We start from the raw sequence: 19,420 nt of genomic DNA, 5'->3' as shown, positions 1-19,420 counted from the left end.
GCATACTGGCAACTCTCTGGCTGGTAGGAGGGGAACTATTCCACCCTTTCTGAGAATCTCTCTCTTTCTCTCTGTGTGTGTGTCTGTATGTGTCTAATGCTATCTATCTATCTATCTATCTATCTATCTATCTATCTATCTATCTATCTATCTGTCTATCTGTCTCTCTGTCTCTCTGTCTCTCTGTCTCTCTGTCTCTCTGTCTCTCTATCTCTCTATCTATCTATCTCTCTATCTCTCTATCTCTATCTCCCTCCCTCTCTTTCTTCCTCCTTCTCTAATGATTACTTTTAAATACTACCTGATGCTTCGTATCTGTGAATCACTGTTCCAACTTTTTTTCTTGCTTTTCCTTTAGGGGCTTCCAATTGAAGCTTTCTATTCCTTGTTACTTCATCTCCATAAAAATGTTTTAAGAACATCTTGGTCACCCTATTTAGGAACATAAAACTGAATTTTGAAATATAATTTGATTCTAATTGTCAGTATTCTCTCCATATGTGGTTTTTCTCACTAACTGTGGAGCTTTAAAGCTCTCTAAACTGCCTCTCCTCCTTTACAATCTATGTTTCATTATGCATGCTCCATCTGTCAGGAAAATAAGTAATATGTTACATAGAATTCTTTTCAAATGTTCTATTGAATTCTTTCTCCTAAATCTAAACTGCTTCTATGATTGTTCTCTTCACTAGCTACATGATTTAAACATATGTGATTGACAACAAATCATTCAAAATTCTACAGTGATTTTTTATATTTTTCTCTGTATTTACATTCTAAACCAAATACTATCCACTCTGGATTATTTTCTAATGGATTATGTAACTCTTGATCAAGAGAACTAGGTGATTTCTTGTTAGATTTAACATCTAGCCATGAGTACCTGTGAAGAATGAGGACTTTTTTCTCTCCATTTCTTTAAGGGAATGTTTCATTTCCTCTTTCAAGGCCTCTATCATCAGAAAAAGTTATGCTTAAGGTAGTTTTTGTCTGCTTCATTTGTGTTGGGATGCTCAGGTCTTGCTGCTGTAGAACTTGTAGGTTCCAGTGATGCCATATTGCTCTTTATGTTGTTGTGTTCTTACACTGCCTTCTATCCATCTGGGTTTGGAGTAATTATAGATATAGGAATTGATTCTTCCTCCAATTGATGCAGGTTGAACCTGTGCTTCCAGATGACCTCTGATGCCACTGGGGCTGTGGTGGAGTGGTCTGGCCACAGTAGTCTTGCCTGCTGATTGGCTATTAGGGCTCTTCCTCCAATTGGTGCAGGTAGGCACTGTGACTCTGGGGCCCTCTAATGCAGCTGGAGATGGTGGTGAAGTCACCTGGCCACAGGAGATATTCTTGCTTACCATCAGCTGGGACTGGGATTGAAGGAGAAGTGTAGGAAGTAATTCAGGACCTACAGCCTAAAGAACAGGGCTGCCCAATCAGGAAAGCAACCACTCACCTCTTCCTTCCATTGGGGCAGGTGGGGGGACCACTGTGCCACCAGGGTACTTCTAATGCAGTTGGGGACAGTGATGAAGTAGCGTGGCCTCAGGTGACTTGATTGTTGACTGGCTGCTGGGGCTACCATCAAAGAGAATAAGGACTTTTCATAATTTGTTATCTGTATATAATTGTGACCAGTTCTAAATGTCATCTTTGATTCTGCTTCATTGAAAAATTTTATTGTCACCTGCAAAGCATATTCATGCAAGCAACACCAATCATATTCAGCAGGTTGCATGTATGTATGTATTTACATATATGAAACAATGATAAATAAGGAAAAATTAATTTGAGAGAACAGGGTAGGAATGTGGAGGGGTTGGAAGGAGGAAAAAGGGAGAGGAAATGATGTAGACATGTTTTATGTATAAATATTTTAGTTACATTTTAAAACACAGGATTTTTGACTGTCTAGAAAGTGAAGAATTTTACTTAGCTTAGCGATGAAGTCATTTAAACATGAAGCAGACTATCATCTTAGAAATGACTACACAAAATACTTCCATTTATGTTGGCCATGCTTTATTTTCAGTACCAGGGAAGTATTATCTTTTCTTATTCCTCGTGTATTTTCCAGGATATTCATGTTCTCTTTTGTTCTCTGTCCTAGTTTAGTTTCTGTTGCTGTCATAATCATGACCAAAGGCAACTTGGGAAAGGAAAAGATTTATTTCAGCTTAAAGATTATAGTACATCTTTGATGGAGGCAAGAACAGGAACTCAGGGAATGGTTTGAAGCAGAATCCAGGGTGGAATGTTGTTTACCGACATGCTCTCAGACTCAGTTTTAGATGTTTTATTATAGTCCACACCCACTTGCATATTGATGATACTGCCCCACAGTGAGTTGGACCCTACCATATTAACTAAAATTTTTTTTAAAAAAATGCTCTATAGGAGGTGGAAAGATTGTTTAAAAATTAAGAGCACTGGATACTCAACCAGTTCTCAGCATTCACATGATGGGCCACAACCCTCCCTCTCTGTCTCTCTCTCTCTGTCTCTCTCTCTCTGTCTCTCTCTCTCTCTCTCTCTCTCTCTCTCTCTCTCTCTCTCTCTTTGTTGGCACTGGATGGCTGTGGCACACAAACATATGAGCAGAAACTCATATATATGCATACAATAAATAAATAATTTTTAAGCAAAATGCTACGGAGACTGCTTAGAAGCCAGTCTGATGAAGGTGGTGTTTCACCTGAGGTCCTTTCTTCACAGTTTTGAGATTGACAAGCATTAGCTTTCACCCACTCACTGAAAAGACATATAATTCACAATGCTAAAGACCTTGCTACAGAGATGTACTTCCAGAAGATGATTTTGCCTTTGTACTTTAGGTTTCTTTTCATTTCGGAACTCAATGGAATCTAGTATGCCATGTCCCGTCAATCAGAGGAACAGTGCCTAAAGCAAATGGTCTGCAATGCAGCACCCAATCCTTCTTCCATGAGTCCTTGACTGAAGAATTGATGGTCAAAATTCAACCATTATTAGGGGATTTTTGAATAGAAACAGTAAGAGATTTCACAGTAATAGGATGTTCTGAGGGGGACAAAAGGAAGGACTGAGAATCAGACAATTATTTTGAGACCCAACTCTAGTTCAGAACCCCAAATCTTCCACTTTAACTTTGGGTATACATTTCTCATGATACAGTTAAAAACAGTTAAACTTTAGAGTTTACTTATAATACTTAATAATGAGAATTCATGCTGTTAGAGCTTTCAATTTGAAATATATGCTCTGAAGAAGTAGGAAACTACTGTTACTTATAATCTGACCCTATTATCAAGGAAAAATGCACAAGCCATCGAATACAAGTGATTATAAGCAATTTTCAACTTTTGAAAAGCAAAATGAAACAGACTTCATTAAAGTTGGTTAATTAAAGAGACCATGACTTGGTTGGTGTTTGTTTTTCTCATTTGGTAGCAATGTAGAATATTTTCTTGTACCAAGAATACCTAACACGAAAGGGTGAAGGCAGTGTACTGCGAAGGCAACAGCTTGACTTTTCCATGTTCAGTGAGTTGTGTGGGTGTTGTCATCAACAACAGGGTCTTGCTGTCAGTTTTGTGGAGAGCAACCTATAGCACAGGTAACAGTCTTGGTTGTTTTCAGGTTCCCAAGGAAACCTTTTAATCAACAACTCAATTAGATACAACACAATCCCCGTTTGGAAGCTTTATTTGGTAACAAAATTATCCAACTGTGGTTCTGTCTCCCCCATTATGTAGTGATCTAATTTATATTGACTTCATTATATATCTATAGAAGTGTAGATATAAAATTTGGAACATATCTACCTAATACAGTAGATAGTTCCATACTACCCCTACAATAACCTTTAATTTTAGCTGTCTCTCTCCACATTTCCTCCCTCATATCCTGTTTCCCTCACCCTTTCCACTTGACCCTCCTGTTCCAGCCCCCAACCCATTGACCCATAGCTATCTATTCTATTTTCCTTTCTTTCTACCTGTTCTCTCGGGTACCTTACTTTATACCTAAATTCTGTGGTTCTATGGGTTATAGCTTATCAATGATTTAACAGCTAATATCTAAATTTAATCAAATACTTATCACATTTGTCTTTCTGGATCTGGGTAACCTCATACAGGGTGAAACTTTTTTACCATTCATTTAACTACTATCCTTGTGACTTATTTATTTAATGAATGAGTAATGTTCCTTTGTATAAATGTACCATATTTTTTTCTTATTAATTTATTTTTTGGCAGAAAGGGTGGTAATAGAGGAAAACAAGGCTACTTTCAGATTTCATCTTAAACCAGTAGAATGACCAAGATCAATAACAAAGTGACAGTTCATGCTAGTGAGTATTTGAAGTAAGAGGAGCAATCCTTTTTTTTTTTTTTTTTCTGACAGAAATACACATTTGTTAGGTCACTTCAGAAATCAGTATGATGGTCCCTCAGGAAGATGTATCTATTTATCTCAAGATTCATTTATATAATCATCTCTTTGGCATATTACCAAAGGTTGATTTATCTTACCACAGATATATCTTTTCAATCATGTTTGTTCTTTGATATGGGAGTCCCCTCTGTGTGTTATTTGTATTGGTTAATAAATAAAGAAACTGCCTTGGCCTGATAGGGCAGAACTTAGGTAGGCAGAGAAGACAGAACTGAATTCTGGGAGAAAGAAAGCAGAATAAGGGGACACCATAGATTTGCCACCAGAGATAGACATGCTTTGCCGGTAAGCCACTGCCACGTGGCGATACACAGATAATAGAAATGGGTTAAATTAAGATGTACAACTTAGCCAATAAGAATCTAGAGTTAATGGGCCAAGCAGTGTTTTAATTCGTACAATTTTTGTGTGGTTATTTCAGGGCTAAGCTAGCCAGGCAGCAGGGACAAACAAGCGGGCCCTCCTCCTCCAGTTCTTGCTCTATTCCTAATAACCAGAATGTAACATGAAGGGACAGCTTGTTGGGGTTTCTGTCCTGCTCAGTTCCCACAGCCAGTTAGGCCCAAAGAAAATTACACAGAGGTTATAAACTGATTGGCCCATTAGCTCAGGCTTCATATTAGCTCTTATTACATATATAAAGCCATTATTCTTATCTATGTTAGCCACATGACTCAGTACCTTTTCAGCAGGCAGGTCACGTCCTGTTTCTTCCATGTCTGTGCAGGACTGGGAAGCAATGGGCCTCTTCCTTCCCAGCCTTCTCCTGTTCTCATCGCCCCTCCTCTACTTACTGTCTGGTTGACCCACCTATACTTCCTGCCTGGCCAATCAGTATTTCTTTAAAACATGATTGACAGAATACAGACAGTTCTCCCACACCTCCAGAGATTGGAGCTTTGATTTATATGTCCCTGATTCTTTTTGTTTGTTTGTTTTTTTTGTTTTTTTCGAGACAGGGTTTCTCAATGGTTTTGGAGCCTGTCCTGGAACTAGCTCTTGTAGACCAGGCTGGTCTCGAACTCACAGAGATCTGCCTGATGTCCCTGATTCTTAAGTATGTTGAACATTTGTTTCAGCATTTCTTAATCTTTGACTTTCCTCTTTTGGGGATTATCTATTTAGTTCTCTACTCCATTTTTAACTGGATTGATTTTTTGATAGTATTTTTACTTCTTTATACATTTTTTATATTAGCTGATATGGACATATATTTAGTAAAATTCGGTTCCCATTATGTAATCTGCTGCTTTGTTTTAATGTAGGTGTTCTTTGCCTTGGAGAAACTTTTCATTTATAAAGTTCAATTTACTAATTGTTGATTATAGAGCCTGTGCTGATCATGTTCTATTCATAAAGTCTTGTTCTGTGCCATAGATTGAGGATATTCCCCACTTTGTGATTTATCAGGTTCAGTTTATCTGCTTTTATGTTGAGGTTTTTAATCCACTTATAGTTGAGTTTTGTGTGTGATATTAAGTACAGGTCTATGTAAATTCTTTTACATGTAGCAGTCCAGTTTGGCCAACATGATTTGTTGAAGATTTTTTTTTCTAGTTTGTATTTCTGACTTCTTCATCAAAATTTGGGTGTTTTTAAGTGTGCATTTATGTCTGGGTGTTCAATTCAATTCCATTGACTGAAGTGTCTGTTTATGTGCTAATATAATGATGTTTTTATTACTACAGCTCTGTTTCTTGTATTTCTATATGAAGCTGAAAATTTTCCTTTGAAGGTAAGTGAAGAATTGTGTTGGAATTTTGATAGGACAGCATTGAATCTATAGATTGCTTTTGGTGGTGTCTTAGTCACTGTTCTATTGCTGTGAAAAAACACCATATCTAAAGTAGCTATTTAAAAGAAAGCATTTAATTGGGGACTTGTTTGAAGTTTCACAGGTTTAGTCATTATCATCATGCCAGGAAGCATGAAAATGGACACTGGAGAAGTAGCTGAGAACTATTTCCTGATTTATAGGCAGAGACATACTGGGCCTGGTATGGACTTTTGAAACCTTAAAGCCCGCCCACACTGTCATACTTTTTCCAATAAGGCCATATCTCTTAATCCTTATAATCCTTTCAAATAGTGCCACTCCCTGGTGACACTCTTATTCAAACCACTACAAGTAGGATCACTATTTTAACTCTAATAATCCTACTGATCCATGCACATGAGAAAATTTTCTATCTTCTCTCTTATATCTTTGATCCAATATCTTCTTTAAATTCTTTCTTTGATGTCTTAAATTTTTATCATAAAAGTCTTTCACTTGCTTAGTTAAAGTAACTCCAAGATATTGTATTTTCTCTAAGGCTATTGTGAAAGGTGGTATTCCTGATCTTTTTTTTTTTCAGTATTTTTGTCAATTGTGTATAGGAAGGCTATTGATTTTTGTGAGCTAAATTTTATCTACTTTGCTAAAAATATCTATCAGCTATAGGATTTTCCCAGTAAAACTTTTAGGCTCACTTATATATACTACCATATTATCTGAAAATAAAGATTCTTTTACTTCTTTCTTCCCAATTTATATCTCTTTCTTCACCTTCAGATGTCTCATTGTATTAGCAAAGACTTCAAGTACTATATTGGACAAGTATGCAAAAAGTAGACAACTTTGTATCATCATGAATTTTAGTGGAATTGCTTTAAGTTTCTCTTTTCATTTGAGTTGAAGTTGTGTATGGGCTTGAAAAAAATCCTCTCTGAAAATCTCTCTTGCTCCTCTACATAGCTCTATACAGCTCCCTTCAGGGCACTACATACCTCTTCATTTCTCTGCACAGCTCCCTACAGGGCTATACACACCTCATCATTGCTCTACACAACTTCCTACAGGGCTATACATACCTCATCATTACTCTATATAGCTCCCTATAGAGCTCTACATACCTCATTATTGCTCTACACAACATCTTCTTTTTTTTTTTTTTCAGCCAAACTCAGGACAATTATGCTACACTTTCAGGGAATGATCCATTGTCATATCTCAAGAGAAGTCACACAGGTTTTCTCAAGCTAGGGATGTCAAATTGACTGAATCATACATAATACTTGGCCATGCATGTACCTCTAAGTTGGTGAGAATTTCCAGAGAGAAAATGACATTGAAATTCAGGAATTAACAATAACATTTAGTTGATTGGACCCTGAAGCCTGTAAAATAAACTGAAGCTGGGAGTAAGTGCAGAAAGTCCATTGCTAAAAAAGTTGTATCTATAAAATTAGCTTCTAGCTCTAGCATTGGATCAACAATAAACACCTGGAAATTTATCCTTGTGTATTTTTCTCTAGGGACAACCGGATATTCATCTCTAGGGACAACCAGTTGCTTTTAATTTGCTCTGAAGTCTAAAATTAAATGTCTTTGTGACTAAGAATACTATTACTTTCATATGTCAGTCTGAGTACTGTAAAGTGTCCTAGTATTATTTCTATTCCTCAGAATTATACAGTTAAACAGAAATCATCTTCCTGACCATCCACAGCTATATGTGTACCCAATAGATAGAAAATATACATGAGATAAGTGCACAAGCAGTGGGAAAACACCCACAGCTGTTATTAGGGAAGGAATGTAGTGACATATGAGAGAATTTACAGAAAGAAGCAACCAGTCAGTATCTCCATGACTTTTCCAAGTGGGGCTCCCCATCAGAGAGTGGGTTGATCTGCTGAACATTAGTTGTCACCTGCTCTCTACTCCCATGGCACATGTTAGCAACTTCTACCATATTCATAAAGACTGTTTCAAGATCTTTATCTCATGCTTCACTAAGGGCCTACTGTGATAGGGTTGTTGGGCTCTAGTGGAAACATTGTCTTGACTTGTTATTCATTTTGTTTTTACAATGTTGTCTAGGCATCTGTGCTTGGAAAGATTGTAGTTCTAGGTGTTGATATCTGATCTTGTCTTTGTTAAGTATGTATTTTGTTCCTTAGTTTCTGTTGTCCTCTCTGGTTCTTAGGAGGGTGTGGTATTTGGTTGTTACCTGGAAGGTAATTTTTCTTGGATCCTTATAGATATGGACAGTGGGGATTCCAGGTAAAATGTGGTTTCTAGGTATTAGTCACTAAAACTTAGGAACCATGACACACTGGGCATGGAGTGGAAGTATTAAGAAAGCAGGGTATTTCACCTGGACCAGCTTAGTCCCCTCAGAATGAGGGAGTATGAGAATAATACTCACAATAAATAATCTGCTACTGACCTTGGGATTAGACTGAGGGTTTGAATTTGGAGTAATAGAGGGAGAGTGAAGATCTGAAGCTTGCCTACCAAATTAGCTTGTTTATCTGACAGGCTTGGCTGGAGGGTTCTCAGGGATGCCTACTGGTTGGGGGAAAGACTGACAAAGTGAATGGGAGAAATGTTAAAAGAAAAGGTCTGATTGGACCACTGTAGTTAGGGATAGAGAAGATAGAAAGGCTGCAGGAGGTGGTCAAGCAGAGTTGAAGGATTTGTGTGGAAGAGAGAAGAGAGAGGTGATGATCCTCAGTTAGACTACCCGCTTCCCAGGTCAGGGTGGACTGTGTATTCCCAGGACATGATTTTGGGTTAGGTAACTGGGATGAAGCTGTTAGAGGAAGAATGTTTGAAGGGAAAGTCTATGTGATCTTCAGGGATGTGACTGGGGATTGGATTTAGAGGATTTTTCAAATGGAATTGATATTTTACTTAAAAATATATTATTCTATATTACCTTGGGACAAAATAATATGCTATAATTTTATTTTTCTGATGACATCCTAACTTGTTTTGGGAGTATACTATGAATAAAGAGAAATTAAAACAGATTTTGAAGACTTTGAAATATAATTTGAATTTAACAATTGTGTGTTTATAGCCTGACCTACTTTAGCATAGATCAATAGTCATTGATAAGCTGAATTGTTTTCTTGCTGATAATAGTGTACAGTAATAAACTGTATTATACAACACTGCCTCTGTGTGTGTGTTTGTGTTCTGTTGTGGGTACTTGTATGTAAGTACATATCAGTTTTTGAGACAACATATAGCTTTACATGCAGTTCAGGCTAGCCTTAATCTTGTCATGTGAACTAATTTGAAATCTTGCTTCAGCCTCCTGACTGCTGAGATCATAGGCATGCATTATACCTGATTTATATTTTAGTTCTTCAGTTTTCTGGGCTTCATGTAAGGCTCTTGGGATACAATGATCAAAAATATTGTTCTGACTTTCAAAGTATTATAGAGCTAAATCAGGGTAGGATACAAAAGAGAAAATAATTAATCCTAGAGAGACTGTGAAAGTTTGTGGAGGTAATATTTATCAATGTGTTTTATAAATAAAATAAATTTAAACACGAGAAAGAAGAAAACAACAGACAGGGCCAATGAACAGAAAATAGAACATCTAGTAGGATTAGGAAAATACTCTGAGGAGTTCAAAACCATGGAGCTTGCATATTAATTCTTAAGGACTCATCAGTAGAAATGTCACTTAGAAAACACATTCGAGGAGGAATAAAATAGAATAGCTGACTTGAAGAATATTTAAATTACACCGTTGAAAATTGTCCAGATACTCTGAAGGTAGTGACAGTAAAAATGGGAAAATGGTATGAAGTTGAAAAACATGCCATACTGAAATCTGGGATATTTTGTGATTGGTTGACAGTTTCAGAAGGTGGCTAAGGGAGAAGAGCAAAAGACTTAAAAATCTCATAGTGGAGAGGCTTAAGGAAGAAGTTATCAATTAAGCAGAAATGTGAGTGAAGAAATCACATCTCCGCAAGTAAAAAAAGAAAGATGAGTTTCCTACAGATTATATGCTAGAAGCCCCTGCAACTCAAGGCTGTAAATGTTTCACCAGCCACTGAATGAATAAGCATGTAGTGGAAAATACTAGAGGTCGGATTTGAAAACATCATATCATTGGTTGTTAGCATGCTTGCTTTAAATTATAGAATATGTTGGTTTTATTGTTGCATTTTTACACATACATTGTTTCTGTTGACCCTCCTCCCCTGCTGCCTTACCCATATCTCTGTCTCCTTATTTCTTCCCTCTCTTCAGTAGACCCCCATACACTGGATGTCAAATGCACTCTGTTGTCTTCTTTGTTTTCTCCATTTTTCCTCTCCCAGGATTTTTTTTCTTTTTATAGTTTCTTTTGAATTTCATAACCTGTAGCCACACCTATACACACTTATATAAACATATAAAATAATAATCCAAGATCTGCACATAAATAACTATATGAGATATCTTTCTGAGGTTGGGTTTTTCATTTTAATAAACACCTCACACTTAACAAAATTCAACCCTAGATTGGAATACAGTTTTTAAGACATGAATTATTTATGAAATCTTGCAAACAGTCTGTTAATGGTCTTTCAGTATACTCTCTTTGAAAGATGAATAAAACAAATCCAAATAATGGACTACTATTCTCTAATTATCAGAGGAGATGTACAGCACAGTACAAAATTAGAACCCTCATCTGTTTACCAGGTATGTATATGTTGTAATGAATCATACTCACTATCAAAGAGCCAAAATCCTTAAGCCAACAAAATTATCTTATAATAAAAAATCATGGTGGTTGGTGTTTGGAGAGTTGGCGCAATGAGCAAAGAGCTCACTACATAAGCATAAGGCTGTGGAATTGAATTTACAACACTCAACATAAAAGTTGGTGGCTCCTGCCTCTATGCATACTTATATAAGCATATAATTATAATCTAAGACTTGCATAAATAAATATACGATACCTTTGTTTTCCTACTAGAGATAAAGAGGCAGAGATGAGCATATTTATTGAGCTTGCTGGCTACCTAATCTAGTCATATTTGTGAGCTTTGGGATCATGGAGAGGCTCAATATCAAAATATAAAACAAAGAATGACTGGCAAAGACAATTGATGTCAACATCCGATACTCACAAACTCAGCAGTTGTGATGACCTACACAAAAGTACTTATGTGTATCACTGCAGAGCTGTCCTTTGTCAAGATGTACCTCAGTTTGCTCAGCAAGCTTCTAAAGGACATCTCAGTTACTTTAAGGTTCTCATAGGTAAGCTGAAAGTTGCTATAAATATCCCAATGAATGCTTTTGTTGTAAAATGAGTTTTCAATTCATGTGTACACATAACAAAGGACATGGTTGGTGAAGGGATGGCGACAAGGATATGTTTATTTTGTAAGAAACTTTTAGCATCTCTTTTAAAGTAGCGCAACTGGTGGAAACTTTTAGCTGTGAGCGAGTGCTCCCATTGTTTCACACCATTGGCAATCAGCGTTCGCTATTGTTGACATCCTCAGTTGAGTCCACTCTAATTGACTAGCTGTGGACTCTTGTTGTCTTTTCGATTTGAAGTCCTCTAATGACATGGTCCTGAGCACATTTTCATGTATGAACTCAACTTGAAACTCAGGTTATTGGTCTGCGAAAGCTTTAAAAACGTAAAGAAATGTGTAATTTAAACTGTAATTTTTATCCAATTATTTAACTTCAAATTCAATCCAATACCTAAAGTAGATTTGTACATTTTATGCTACCAACCTGGTATACACAGGATTGACAAAATAAGGATCCTGGTTTCCAATTAAATTGTCTATCTTGACAAATGTATTCCATGTTTTAAAAATTTTATCTTCTGGTTCAGAAATTTTACTAAATGCACAGTGAAGCTCTAGAGGCTTTCAGACATTAAGATTCGGCATACGAAATAGAATTCAAAAGAAAGAAATTTCATTTCAGAAACTGGTATGTTTTTTAATCTTTGCCAAATAGATCAGATTATTTCAATCTGTGGCCATCATCATAATTATGATGCCCAAAAGACTATCATTTCACTAACAATTTCCGCAGTAATTCAAATAGATTTCTGAGAAAGTCCATTGTGTAGAGATATTAGTTTGAAAATTAGGCAATAATTTCAAAGTCAATTCTTTGATAATGTCACATTTGGCTAAACATGGAAACACTCCATGGCTATTAAAACACAGAGAGATAGAAGACATTATCAGATGTTAGCTCATCGTGCCATGTATTTTAGGTGAAACATATGCTACAATTCTCCTTTTGGTATGACAGCTTTTGTTATATTAACTTCACTTTATTCTGCCATCCAACAAACACAATGATGGTTATTAAATTGAAATGAAGTGCTAGGACATTCTGTTAAGTGGAATTTGTATCTGAAACAACATTCACAACTTTCTTCCACTACTTCCTTAATAACTGTGGTTTTTGCAAGGGCATCCTCTGTAAAATACTGACAGCATGAATGGAAGGTGCTGGTATTCAAAGGCAGATCAACACTACTTATTTTCCTAATATCATCTCTTCTCCTATCTTGCCACGTACACTACTAAGTAAGTAATTTGACTTATTTTGGTTTGCTTTCAACATATCCACTAATTAAGGGTAAGGTAATTCCAAGAAGTTTAATGTTGTGTATTTAAATTAATTTCATTAATTTTCATAATTTAAGTTATTCTGAAATACTTTTAATTATTCCAAAATACATAATATATGTTTGAAAGCTAAAACCCCCAAAGTACTCACCATATGCAAACATTGTACATTTATGATACACAATTTTATAGAAGAAAGATACAATATTATTTTCTGAAAAAAATGATTTTATAGAATACTAGTGGTGACTGTTATGCTTCTACTATCTAAAGGCAAAATAAAGAAAATGTAGGTAAAAGGCCAAAGAAACATACCCTGTATATGAAACCAGAGCTAGTGAAAGAAACCCACCACAGATATGAAACCAGAACTACCGAAAGAATCTGCCTTGGCCCTGAAACCCAAGTCAGTGAAAGAAACTGTAATTATTCAGCCACCCATAAGTCTGCACTTCCTGGTCGCCCATCAAACCCTAAGCAGAAAATCTTCTCACTGGGAAAACTCTGTCCCTAAGAGGCCTTTTATAAGCCCTTCTGTCTGTTCAGTTGTGGGATGTCCTTTTCCACCCTAGCAGAGGCAGCCACTCTGTTGGACTCCTCCCTCCCAAATAAATCTTTATTAAATGAATTTTGGGTGAAGACCTTCTTTCTCCACTGGAGAAAAGAACCTTTGCTGAGACATTCCCTTAAGTGAGCTGAGAGCAAAAGGTAACAACTTTTGTTTGGAGCTTGAGGAGATGGCTACACTTCTGCAGGAGCTTTGCCTTTCGCAGAGTGAAGCCTAACAAGTAACATCATGAGCCAGAACTGAGCAGAGCAGAAGGGGAGAGCTCTGCTAGGACATTCCCTGAGGGAAACCTAGCAGAGCTCAGCTGTAAATGTGCTCTAGGAGAGGAGTAGGATTGCCAACCTGTGGGGAGATTATTCCCACACTGCACCTCATCTCCAGGTATTGCCTGACTTCCCGATGAGTCAGGATACCTTTCCCTCCAGAGCTGTCTCTTTGCAGCTCTAGGTATTATCTGACTTTCCAAATGAGTCAAGATGTCAAGATATCTTTTCCTTCAGAGCTGTCCCTTCATAGCTCCGGATATTGCCTGACTTCCTGAGGAGTCAGACTTGACTTACCAAAAAGTTAGGATACCCTTTCCTCCAGATATGTCCCTTTGCAGCTCCAGGGCTGTAACACTTGCTTACAGAATATTATTATAATCTTCGCTAAAAAAATAAATTAAACGTACAGTTGATCAGATTCCTTAAATAAGATATGCTTTAGTCTGTGAATACTTTACTCATAGCTACAATCACAAAACTCTACTAAAAATAGCTTAAAATAAAAATGAATTTTAGTCTGAATTTTCAGTGTCTGTTTTGAGTGATGAGGAGAAATTAATCACATAGAACAATGGATGAGATACAAGAAAAAAAATGTATAGAATCCACTCACCACCTCTCTCCATCTTATTACTAGAGAGAGAGGGAGAAAGAGGGAGAGAGAGAGAGAGAGAGAGAGAGAGAGAGAGAGAGAGAGAGAGACTGACTTTGCCTTTTCCAAGTCTAAGTAGGGTAAGATGGTCTTCTAACAAGACTGACTCTTTATTGTCACGTACTCAAATGGCCTCTCGGGAGCAATATTGATGAATGTTTTTCAGCCTCACATGCTGTGGAAACCAACCAAAGATTCATTGTACCTGTTATCACTTCTTAAAGGACCTGTTCCCATAATCTCTACAACCCGGATCATAAAGGAAAAGCATGTTTCTCAAGTTGATGTTTATTGTGGAGATGAGGGTGGAGGAAATGAGGCAGAGCCCTACATAACTTTAATGATACCAAAGCAATGGTGTTGAATTCTACAGAAAGAGCAGTACACCCTCTGGAATGTGTCAAATACCAGTATTTAATGTTCCTACATGCACATAGTGCCTTTGTAATTATTTCTACATTTTCTTCACCAAGTGCCACTACAGTGATCATGTACATAGTGCATTGTTTTCTAAAGTTAATCAGCACCAAGAAAATATTACATTTTTAGATTGGTATTATTACTGTTACTATTGTGGAGAGAATAGATAACAGTCTATGATCCCAAAAGCTACCAACCGATGCTTCTTGGGTTTATATTCCCTGAGACTAAATACCCGATAGTCATCATGACTCTCCACATTTCCACTGAAGACTAAATTATGTAATGCATACTTCTGGATAGGATTGAATATTAAATGGTGCTAAACAGAAGACTACTTCATTTAGGAGACAGTCTCTAAAATAAATCTAGTCTATGCATGAAGTTTCTTTTATTTAATCCCCAACTCAGTGCTTTTTTTTTAAAACTGTGAAATAGATGCACGCATCATTAAGTGAATGAAATTTAACATACAATATTAATTTACATCACTTCTTAAAACTTCAAAAGACCTGACAACATACTCCACATTCAGAAATAAGGAAGAAGACAAAAACAAAAGGACAGGATGAAAGAGGAGGCAAAATAACACATCTCTTTTAGTTTACCCACACTAATACTAAGTGACCTCCTGCAAACAAAGGCCAATGTTGATTTGATAAAGTTGGTAAACGTTTGTTTGGGTTTGCTTTCTTAATCTCTTCTGTAGTTGAGAAATTTGTCAGGTCCATATAAGCTGTCTGAGTTAGTGAATGGACTAAGAACAGAATTTTGATCTACTGAAAAGAATGATAATGGGTTTTCAAACCATAACACCAGCCAGTATGGACACATTTATTAGTAATAAGGTTATAAACCCACAAATTCATATTTACTCTTCTAGTCTCTAATATTGCAGATTATGACCCTTTTGGAAACAAGATATTTTTAGAGATTATAAACGTGAATGATATTCAGCATTGAATCTAAAATGTCCCCAACCCTCACAATTTTAACTTTGTGCCCTAGTTTACACTGCTCTTCTCAAAGCTGTAGTGTACTAATGGGTAGATCCTGGATAATGGAAATAGATCAATAGGGACCAAATCTATAAAGGCTCCACCCTGGATACATCCTATGAGGCTGTTTATTGTGTCACCATGTGAACACCTGCTGCCTCATGTCTCTACCCCACAAACAAAGCCCCTTCTCTGTGACTTCCTTGACACAATGGAAGAAGACACCCTAAAACTATGAGCAAAAATAACTATTCCCTCTTGTAAGTTGTGTCTATTGGCTATTTTATCACAATAACATAAAGAGTAACTAATACAGTCTCCAATCAAATGTGACTGGTAATCGCAAAATGAGAAATTTACAGATAGAGAAGCACAAAAGGATTATACCATCTGTCCATAAAGGCAAGGTACAGGTGAATTTTTACAAATCAAGAAATAGAAATTGCCAGAAAATGGCAGGAACTTGGGGCAAGGCCCAAAGGAGATTCTCTGAGACTCTGAGTCCTCAGCTCTGGGTGGGTGAGGGGCTGGCTAAGGCCAAGCCCTTTGAGATGGGTTTAGCCAAGGATGAAAGCCAGGATGAATGCTAGCAAAAGGAACAACGGACCAGGAAGTCCCCCCCCCAACCCCCCACCCCAGAGAACACGGAAGATTGCCGGGAGCTCAATGGACAATCTCTGGGTTAAAAGGGGTGGTTTAGCCGAAAGGGAAAAATTCACAATTAGGAGCTGGTGTTGTTCGTGGAGCCGACCCCAGGCAGATGGAACTCAGAGTCCTCAGCTCTCTTTCCTTCTCTTTCTTTTCATTCTTATCCTATCTTCTTTTCATACAGCTCGCTACAATGCAAGCCAGCCGCTATGGGGCAGCTTGGCCTTGGCTAAACCCCTCTTGCCCGGGAATCCATCTCCAGTTAGAGGCTTAAGTCAGTTCAGCCAGGCCCTTAGCACTCCCCCTGTAAGCTCAGAGGGCTGTTTAGAGGGCCTGAGTGTTCGTGCCATCTATCTGCATCTCACCTTACGGTTTGAGGTGCCACGTTTTTTTGCGGGTGTTTTCACAGCTTTAGCCATGGGAAGCAAGCCCTCCAGACCTATCACTCTGGCCTCCCTGCTGGGGATGCCCTTTGGACGCCCTTTCAACCTCACACTTTATCCGTCTCTGTCCAAAAAATGGCCCCAATATAACTTAGAAGAAAACTGTAAATAGCCGCTTTTTTTTTTTTCGTTCCAGCTTTTTGCCCCTCCCCTCTGTGGCTTTTGTTATGGCATGGCGGCTCACCAACAGAGCAAACAGGCAGCTGTTGCCATCTTGGCTGAGAGCCAGGTCAGGTGACCGAGCTCTCCCAGGTGGGTCAGGTGACCAAGCTCTTCCAGTTTTACCCTGCCTTTTGACACGGTTTTCACTAAACTCATGTTAACTCTTTGTTTTATGTGTTTTGCGCAATGGCATGTCTTTGATAGGGCCCATCAAAGGCATCCTCATTGCCCAATTCCTGTTCACTCTTTCTATGTATAATAATTGTTTATTACATCTCATTTCAGACTACAAACCACGAGTCTCGTATTTTAAACTGGTATGTACCTTTAAGTCTCTTAGACCGTTCTCTACCATTGTCAGTTCTGCCACTAACCTTATATTACAAGCAGTTTTTTTTTTCCTTCTTTCTGCCTTTTTACAAATGTAAATCTTACCTGTTAAGTTGAGAGCCAGTGCGGTCAAGCTCAGACCCAACTCTCCAAAGAAATTCTATTCTATAGTTATACCTGATAAACAGCCCTCAACTGCTCAGAGATCTGGGGAATGTGATATTTAAGTATTTAATTATTTAAAAACTTTTCATAAGAAGAGGGACAGGTTGGTTCCTATCAGCAGCTCTCTACTCCCTCCAAAGAAGACAGAAGACAGATGCACGCAGAACAACACCCTTCTGCACTTCGTTTCGACTGCCAAACACTGACCATTGGACAAAACTGCCTTTCATCTAAACTAAAGACCTCCAGACGTGGACAAAATCACTGGAATCAACAGCCTAGCTGCTCAAGTCAAGGTAGGCCTGTCTTCCTACAGATTTCTTAGCCCACAGGGTCTTCTGGAGCCTGGCCTAAACAGCAAAAGTCAATTGTAACCTTCAGCAACCACTGAGGACCCAAAAAGAGTAGCTCTGGGTACCAACCGAGTAAGTTCTCTGTCATTTGTAAATCAGTAACTCAAGTAAAATCTTATCCTTCTCAAAGGTCTCTGACAGTTTGATAGGTGAAAGGTTTTGCCAGGTTGAGGTTTTGCCAGGTTACCTCACCAAACAATTTTCAAATCAAACTTATCTCTTAGGCTACAGTCATTATATGTCTAAAACTTCTGTTTTCACAAACCCAAGGGGTTCTTGTGAGTTCCAGGGAGCTGAATTAAGGAATCCATCTTAAACAGGTCAGATACCCCCTCAATTCCCTGATCCAAAAAATTTTTTTTCCTTAATTTAACTTTGTTCTTTGTTCTGCCAATACCTTAGGGACACCAGACATTCCCATGCCACAGACACCGGTCAGAAGCAAAGAGACCAGCTATGCCAAGATGTGACCAGCACCCAGCCTTCTCTCAGGTCCCCCCCAAAGACAATGCCCACAATCAGCAGGAAGCAGTCTTGAGAATTCGCCGCCCCAATTTTTTCAAACTATGGTGTCTAATTTGCTTTTTATTATAAGCAAGATGTGGGAATGTTGTTCCTTTCGTCCACGCCACTCCCAGCGACCTCTGACCACTCGCCTCATCTGAAGATTCCTTCTTCTTCCTGCTCTCTTCTGGTGTGCACACGCATCTTTCTCTCTCTCTTTTCTCGTCCTCTTCTCTCTCTCTCTCTCTCTCTCTCTCTCTCTCTCTCTCTCTCTCTCTCTCTCTCTCTCTCTGTCCCTCTCTCCTTTAATAAATGTTTATGGCTATTTTCTGTATCTATGGGTCTGTTTACATGTGCTCTCCTGTTGGGAATCCGCTGCCACATGGCCCCCTGTTGTTGGGAACTGCATCTGCTTGGCTTTCCCTGGACACACTTGGCAGCCTGCTTGCTGCATGGCGGGGCTGTCAGCTAGCCCGAGACACGTGATATATTTTAAGAATAAAAGTCTGAATCCCAAAAGACTGACTTGTTAACCCTTCATCCAGTGGCTCAACTATGAAGAACATTGGCTACTCCTCCAGAAGACCCAGGTTCTCTTCCTGCCACCCATGTGGTGACTTAAAGCAGTCTGTAACTCGAACTCCAGGATATCTAACACCTTCTGCTGTCCATGCACTGAATGGACATGATATATAGGGCATACATATAGGCAAAACACTCACCCAATAAGATAAAATGAAAAGATAAATAAACAAGCCCTATATATTCATCACCAGATGCTTTAGGTCCTCATGCCCTCATCTTCTCCTTTAAATCTACTTTCAAGAATTACTGTCACTCACTTTAGAGTGTAGCATTCAGAATGACTACAAGTTAACCTCTAGACATACCCAAAGCTGCTAAGAAAAGCAGAGGAGCCAAAGTAGAAGCAAAGGAAGAAAATTTTTAAAACAAGTTCATATTCTACAACATGAGTGACAGAGTAATTTTCCTTGCTTTCTTTTTTAAAAGCTGTTCGTGGTATTATTTGCTTTTGCTTTTATTTTGGTGTACCACAGGTGTATATGAACCAGAGGTCAGTCTGAA

At 38.0% G+C, this 19,420-nt stretch overlaps 1 long non-coding RNA gene across 1 annotated transcript; it reads left to right on the top strand.

Moving 5' to 3' along the window:
- The first annotated feature begins 17,262 nt into the window (after nucleotides 1–17,262).
- On the top strand, nucleotides 17,263–18,502 carry LOC126515086 (uncharacterized). The gene is made up of 3 exons (XR_007595750.1): nucleotides 17,263–17,299; nucleotides 17,618–17,773; nucleotides 18,233–18,502. It is a non-coding gene; the product is annotated as an uncharacterized lncRNA (long non-coding RNA).
- The last annotated feature ends 918 nt before the right edge of the window (nucleotides 18,503–19,420 follow it).

This window comes from Alexandromys fortis, unplaced genomic scaffold (assembly GCF_014885135.2).
Source record: "Alexandromys fortis isolate MF-2015 unplaced genomic scaffold, M_Fortis_MF-2015_v1.1 scaffold_133, whole genome shotgun sequence".
Classification (NCBI taxonomy): Eukaryota; Metazoa; Chordata; class Mammalia; order Rodentia; family Cricetidae; genus Alexandromys; species Alexandromys fortis.
This window is presented reverse-complemented; position numbering and strand designations above follow the sequence as displayed.